A 9,639-nucleotide genomic window follows, 5' to 3' on the forward strand; every position below is an offset into this window, starting at 1 on the left:
ACCTTGAAAAATTGGGGAAAGTGACCAATTTGCTCGCCTCCCTACCACTGAGGAAGTACAGTTCCCGCTCAGCCCAGTCAAAACTGTTCGCTGCTCTGGCCCCCCAATGGTGGAACAAACTCCCTCACGACGCCAGGACAGCGGAGTCAATCACCACCTTCCGGAGACACCTGAAACCCCACTTCTTTAAGGAATACCTAGGATAGGATAAAGTAATCCTTCTCACCCCCCCCCCCCCCCCTTAAAAGACCTAGATGCACTATTGTAAAGTGGCTGTTCCACTGGATGTCATAAGGTGAAAGCACCAATTTGTAAGTCGCTCTGGATAAGAGCGTCTGCTAAATGACTTAAATGTAAAAAAATCCTACTGCCTTTGAGGTTTAATCCAGACTAGATCCCTCAATAACCTGAAGGTCAGAACATTTGAGATAAGATTTTCAGAACATTTACAATTTCCGTCATAATAAATACAGCTGCAAGCAGAAATGTAACAGGATACTTATAAGCAGGCTGAAAGAGACCGTTGCATGGAAGCATTAAACATCCTCCCTTGTGGACTGCTAACAATTCAAAACACTTAAATGGATCAAGTTTCAAGTTGATTAAGAGAAGTGGAGTTATTAGGGTTTAAAAGAAAACACTTTTTATGTTTTACAAAGATGCATTTTACTACTGCTTACCACCACCACCACTGCTAATACTACTACTACAGCTACTGCTACTACCATTACTGCTGCTACTACTACCACTACTACCGCTACTACCACTACTACTACTTCTACCACTACTACCACTACTGCTACTGCTACTACCATTACTGCTGCTACTACTACCACTACTACCACTACTACTACTGCTACTACCATTACTGCTGCTACTACTACCACTACTACTGCCACTTCTATCGCTACTGCTACTACCATTACTGCTACTACTACTACCACTTCTATTGCTACTGCTACTAACATTACTGCTGCTACTACTAAATCAAACAAATCAAATGTATTTATACTACCACTTACTACATCAGCTGATATCTCAAACTATGTACAGAAACCCACCACTAAAACCCCAAACACCAGCAATGCAGGTGTAGAAGCACTCCTACTACTACCACTACTACTGCTGCTACCATTACTACCACCACTACTACTGCTACCACTATTACCTACTACCACTATTACTACCACTACTACTACCACCACTACTACTACTACTACTACTACCACTAACATTACTGCTGCTACTACTAAATCTACTCAAATCAAATGTACTACCTTTGTACATCAGCTGATATCTCAAGTGATGTACAGAAACCAGCCTAAAACCACCACTACAATGCACTAGAAGCACTACTACTACCACTACTACTGCTGCTACCACTACTACCACCGCTACTACTACTACTACTGCTACTACCACTACTACTACTACTACTACCACTACTACTACCACTACTACTACCACTACTACTACCGCTACTACTACCACTGCTATCACTATTACCACTACCACCGCTACTACCACTACTACTACTACTACCACTACTACTACTACCGCTACTACTGCCACTACTACCACTGCTATCACTATTACCACTACCACTGCTACTACTACTACTGCTATCACTATTACCACTACCACTACCACTACTACTACTACTACCACTACTACTACTGCTACTACCACTACTACTACTACTATCACTATTAGCACCGCTACTACCACTACTACTACTACTACCACTACTACTACTACTACCACTACTACTACCGCTACTACTACCACTACTACTACTACTACTACCACTGCTATCACTATTACCACTACCACTACTACTGCTACTACTACTACTGCTATCACTATTACCACTACCACTACCACTACTACTACTACTACCACTACTACTACTGCTACTACCACTACTACTACTACTATCACTATTAGCACCGCTACTACCACTACTACTACTACTACCACTACTACTACCACTACTACTACCGCTACTACTACCACTACTACTACTACTACTACCACTGCTATCACTATTACCACTACCACCGCTACTACTACTACTACTATCACTATTACCTCTACCACTATTACCACTACCACCGCTACTACCACTACTACTACTTCTACCACTACTACCACTACTACTGCTACCACTACTACCACTAATACTGCTTCTACCACTACCACCGCTACTACCACTACTACTTCTACCACTACCACCGCTACTACCACTACTACTACCACTACTACTACTACCACTACTACCGCTACTACCACTACTACTGCTACTACCACTACTACTACTACCACTACTACTGCTTCTACCACTACTACTGCTATCACTATTACCACTACCACCGCTACTACTACCACTACTACCACTGCTATCACTATTACCACTACCACCGCTACTACTACCACTACTACTGCTACTACCGCTACTACTACCACTACTACTGCTACTACCACTACTACTACTGCTATCACTATTACCACTACCACTTCTACTACTGCTACTACTACTACCGCTACTACTACCACTACTACTGCTACTACTACTACTACCGCTACTACTACCACTGCTATCACTATTACTACTACCACTACTACTACTACCACTGCTATCATTATTACCACTACCACCGCTACTACTACCACTACTACTGCTACTACCGCTACTACTACCACTACTACCACTACTATCACTATTACCACTACCACTACTACTGCTACCACTACCACTACTACTGCTACTACTACTACCGCTACTACTACCACTACTACTGCTACTACTACTACTACCGCTACTACTACCACTGCTATCACTACTACCACTACCACCACTACTACTACCACTGCTACTGCAACCACTACTACCACCACTACTACTGCTACTACCGCTACTACTACCACTACCACTACTACTTCTACTACCACTACCACTACCACTACTACTACCACTGCTACCACTACTACTGCTACCACCGCCACTACTACCACTACCACTACTACTACTACTACCACTACCACTACTACCACTACTACCACTACTACCACTGCTACCACTACTCCCACCACTACTACCGCTACTACCGCTACTACTACCACTACCACTACTACTACTACTACCACTCCTACTACCACTACTACTACCACTGCTACTGCTACCACTTCTACCACTACTACCGCTACTACTACCACTACCACTACCACTACTACTACCACTACCACTACTACTACTACTACCACTACTACCACTACTACTACCACTGCTACTGCTACCACTTCTACCACTACTACTGCTACTACCGCTACTACTACTACTACCACCACTACTACTACCACTGCTACTGCTACCACCACTACTACTGCTACTACCACTACTCCTACAACTACCACTACCACTACTACAGCTACTACCGCTACTACTACCACTACTACTACTACTATTACCACTGCTATCACTATTACCACTACCACCGCTACTACTACCACTACTACTGCTACTACCGCTACTACTACCACTACTACTACTACTACTACTACTACTACTGCTATCACTATTACCACTACCACTAATACTACCACTGCTACCACTACTACCACCACTACTACTGCTACTACCGCTACTACTACCACTACCACTACTACTACTACTACCACTACTACTACCACTACCACTACTACTACCACTGCTACTGCTACCACTTCTACCACTACTACTGCTACTACCGCTACTACTACCACTACCAACTACTACTACTGCTATCACCACTACCACCACTACTACCACTACTACTACCACTACCACTACTACTACTGCTATCACTATTACCACTACCACTACTACTACCACTACTGCTACCACTATTACCACTACCACTACTACCACTACTACCACTACTATCACTACCACTACTACTACCACTACTGCTACCACTATTACCACTACTACTACCACTACTACTACTACTACTGCTATCACTATTACCACTACCACTACAACCACTACTGCTACCACTACTGCTACCACTACTACTGCTGCTGCTACCACTACTACCGCTACTACTACTACTACTACTGCTATCACTATTACCTCTACCACTATTACCACTGCTACTACCACTACTACTACTCTACTACTACCACTACTACTGCTACCACTACTACCACTACTATTACCACTACTACTACTTCTACCACTACCACCGCTACTACCACTACTACTACCACTGCTACTTCTACCGCTACTACCACTACTACTACTACCACTACTACCACTACTACCACTACTACTACTACCACTACTACTGCTTCTACCACTACTACCGCTACTACAACTACCGCTACTACTACCACTACTACTGCTACTACTACTACTACCACTACTACTACTACCACTACTACTGCTACTACTACCGCTACTACTACCACTGCTATCACTATTACCACTACCACCGCTACTACTACCACTACCACTACTACCACCGCTACTACTACCACTACCACTACTACTACTGCTGCTATCACTATTACCACTACTACTACTACCACTACTACTGCTTCTACCACTACTACTACTACCACTACTACTGCTTCTACCACTACTACTACAACTACCGCTACTACTACTACTGCTACCGCTACTACTACCACTGCTATCACTATTACCACTACCACCGCTACTACTACCACTGCTATCACTATTACCACTACCACTGCTACTACTACCACTGCTATCACTATTCCCACTACCACCGCTACTACTACCACTGCTATCACTATTACCACTACCACCGCTACTACTACCACTACCACTACTACCACTACTTCTACCACTACTGCTATCACTATTACCACTACCACTGCTATCACTACTACCACTACTACTACTACCACTGCTATCACTATTACCACTACCACCGCTACTACTACCACTATCACTACTACCACTACTACCACTACTACTACTACTACCACTACTACTACCACTACTACTATCACTATTACCACTACCACTACTACCACTACTACTGCTGCTATCACTATTACCACTACCACTACTACCACTACTACCACTGCTATCACTACCACTACTACTACTACCACTACCACCACTACTACTACCACTACCACCACTACTACTACCACTACTACCACTACCATCACCACTACCACTACCACGACCGCTACTACTACCACTACTACCACTACTACTACCACTACTACTACTACCACTACTACTACCACTACCACTACTACTACCACCACTACCACTACCACTACTACCACTACCACTACTACTACCACCACTACACACTACCACTACCACTACTACTACTACTACCACTACTACTACCACCACTACACTACCACTACCACCACCACTACTACCACTACTACCACTACTACCACCACTGCTATCACTACTACCACCACTACCACTACCACTACCACCACCACACCACACCACCACTACCACCACCACTACTACCACTACCACTACACCACCACTACCACTACTACCACTACCACTACTACTACACCACTACCACCACCACCACACCACCACCACCACCACTACCACTACACCACTACCTACCACCACCACCTACCACTACTACTACTACTCACCACTACCACTACTACTACCACTACTACTACCACCACTACTACCACTACCACTACACCACTACCACCACCACTACTACTACCACTACCACTAACACTACCACTACTACCACTACCACTACAGCACTACCACCACCACTACTACCACCACCACTACTACCACTACTACCACCACTACTACACCACCACCACTACACCACTACTACCACCACCACTACTACCACTACTACTACCACCACTACTACCACCACTGCTACTACCACTACCACTACTACCACCACCACTACTACCACTACTACTACTACCACTACTACTACTACTACCACCACTACCACTACTACCACTACCACCACTACTACCACTACACCACCACCACCACCACTACCACCACTACTACTACCACTACTACACCACACCACTACCACTACTACCACTACTACCACTACCACCACCACCACTACCACTACTACCACTACTACCACCACCACTACTACTACCACTACTACCACTACTACCACCACTACTACCACTACTACTACTACTACCACTACTACCAACACCACTACCACTACCACTACCACTACTACCACCACTACCACCACTACCACTACCACTACCACTACTACCACTACTACCACTACCACTACCACTACTACCACCACCACCACTACCACTACTACCACTACCACCACCACTACCACTACTACTACCACTACCACTACACTACTACTACTACCACTACTACCACTCATCACCACTACCACTACTACCACCTACCACCACCACTACCACTACCACCACCACTACCACTACTACTACTACTACCACCACTACCACTACCACTACCACCACTACTACCACTACCACTACCACTACCACTACCACACTACCACTACTACTACTACCACCACTACCACTACCACCACTACTACTACCACCACCACTACTACCACTACTACCACCACCACTACCACCACTACACCACTACTACTACTACCACTACACTCACTACTACCACTACTACTACTACTACCACTACTACTACCACTACTACTACCACTACCACTACCACTACTACCACTACTACCACTACTACTACCACTACTACTACCACTACCACTACCACCACTACTACTACCAACACCACTACTACTACCACCACTACCACTACTACCACCACTACTACCACCACACTACTACCACTACTACTGCTACTACCGCTACTACTACCACTACCAACTACTACTACCACTATCACCACTACCACCACTACTACCACTACTACTACCACTACCACTACTACTACTACTGCCATCACTATTACCACTACCACCACTACCACCACACACTACCACTATTACCACTACCACTACTACCACCACTACCACTACTATCACTACCACTACTACTACCACCACTGCCACCACCACTACCACACTACTACCACCACCACTACTACTACCACTACTGCCATCACTACCACCACTACCACTACAACCACCACTACTACCACTACTCACCACCACCACCACTACTACCACCACCACTACTACTACTACTATCACTACTACTACCACTACCATCACTACTACCACTACCACTATTACCACTACCACCACCACTACTACTACCACCACTGCTACCACTATTACTACTACTACTACTACCACCACTACTACTACTACCACTACTACTCACTACTACTACCACTACCACCACTATTACCACTACCACCTACTACTGCTCACTACACTACCACTACCACTACCACCACCACTACCACCACCACTACCACTACTACCACCTACTACCACCGCTGCTACCACCACTACCACCACTACCACTACCACTACTACTGCTACCACTACCACTACTACTACTACCACTACCACTACTCACTTCTACCACTACTACTACTACCACCACTACTACTACTACCACTACTACCACTACTACACTGCTATCACTATTACCACTACCACCGCTACTACCACCACTACTACCATCACTATTACCACTACCACTACTACTACTACCACTCACTATCACTATTACCACTACTACCCTACCACTACTACTACCACTACTACTCACTATTACCACTACCACCGCTACTACTACCACACTACCACTACACCACTACCACTACCACTACTACCATCACTATTACCACTACCACCATCACTACTACCACTACTACTACTACCACTGCTACCACTATTACCACTACCACACTACTACTACCACCACACCATCACTACTACCACTACTACTTTCACTACTACTACTACTACCACTACTACTACCACTACTACTATCACTATTACCACTACCACTACTACCACTACTACTGCTGCTATCACTATTACCACTACCACTACTACCACTACTACCACTGCTATCACTATTACCACTACCACCGCTACTACTACCACTACCACCACTACTACTACCACTACTACCACTGCTATCACTATTACCACTACGACCGCTACTACTACCACTACTACCACTACTACTACCACTACTACTACTACCACTACTACTACCACTACCACTACTACTACCACCACTACCACTACCACTACTACCACTACCACTACTACTACCACCACTACCACTACTACTACTACTACTACTACTACTACCACTACTACTACCACTACTACTACTACCACTACTACCACTACTACTACCACTACTACCACTACTACTACCACTGCTATCACTATTACCACTACCACCGCTACTACTACCACTACCATCACCACTACCACCACCACCGCTACTACTACCACTACCACTACTACCACTACTACTACCACTACTACTACTACCACTACCACCACTACCACTACTACCACTACTACTACCACTACTACTACTACCACTACTACCACTACTACTACCACTACCACTACTACCCACTCACCTACTACTACCACTACCACTAATTACCACTACTACCACTACCCACTACACTACCACTACTACCACCACCACTACTACCACTACCACTACTACTACTACCACTCACCACTACCACTACTACCACTACTACACTACCACTACTACTACCACCACTACTACCACTACTACTACTACCACTACTACTACTACTACCACTACTACCACTACCACCACTACTACCACTACCACTACTACCACCACTACTACCACTACTACTACTACTACCACTACTACCACTACCACCACTACCACTACTACCACCACTACTACCACCACTACCACCACTACCACTACTACCAACACTACTACCACTACTACCACTACCACCACTACCACTACCACTACTACCACTACCACTACTACCACCACTACCACACTACCACTACTACCACTACCTACTACCACCACCACTACCACCACCACTACTACCACACCACTACTACCACTACCACCACTACCACCACCACTACCACCACTACCACTACTACCACTACTACTACCACCACTACCACTACCACTACCACTACCACTACTACCACTACACCACCACTACTACCACTACTACCACTACTACTACCACTACTACTACCACTATACCACCACCACCACTACTACTACTACACTACTACTACCACTACTACCACACTACTACCACCACTACCACCACCACCACCACTACCACCACTACCACTACCACACACTACTACCACCACTACCACTACCACTACTACTCACCACTACTACCACTACCACCACTACTACCACTACTACTCACCACCACTCACCACTACCACTACTACCGCCACTACTACCTACTGCTATCACACATTACTACTGCTACTACTACTACTACCACTACTACTACTACTACCGCTACTACTACCACTTTACCACTACCACCGCTACTACTACCACTATATCACTATTACCACCGCCACTACTACTACCACTGCTATCACTATTACCACTACCACCGCTACTACTACCACTGCTATCACTATTACCACTACCACCGCTACTACT

The 9,639-nt window shown here is 45.2% G+C and overlaps 1 protein-coding gene across 1 annotated transcript in view; it reads right to left on the minus strand.

Annotated features, from left to right (window-relative positions):
• The window catches only part of LOC135570229 (zinc finger protein 239-like), a 106,997-nt gene that overhangs the window by 1,915 nt on the left and 95,443 nt on the right, over nt 1-9,639 (minus strand). The window lies entirely within an intron of this gene.

The sequence above is a fragment of the Oncorhynchus nerka genome, unplaced genomic scaffold (assembly GCF_034236695.1).
Source record: "Oncorhynchus nerka isolate Pitt River unplaced genomic scaffold, Oner_Uvic_2.0 unplaced_scaffold_1013, whole genome shotgun sequence".
In the NCBI taxonomy this organism is placed as follows: domain Eukaryota; kingdom Metazoa; phylum Chordata; class Actinopteri; order Salmoniformes; family Salmonidae; genus Oncorhynchus; species Oncorhynchus nerka.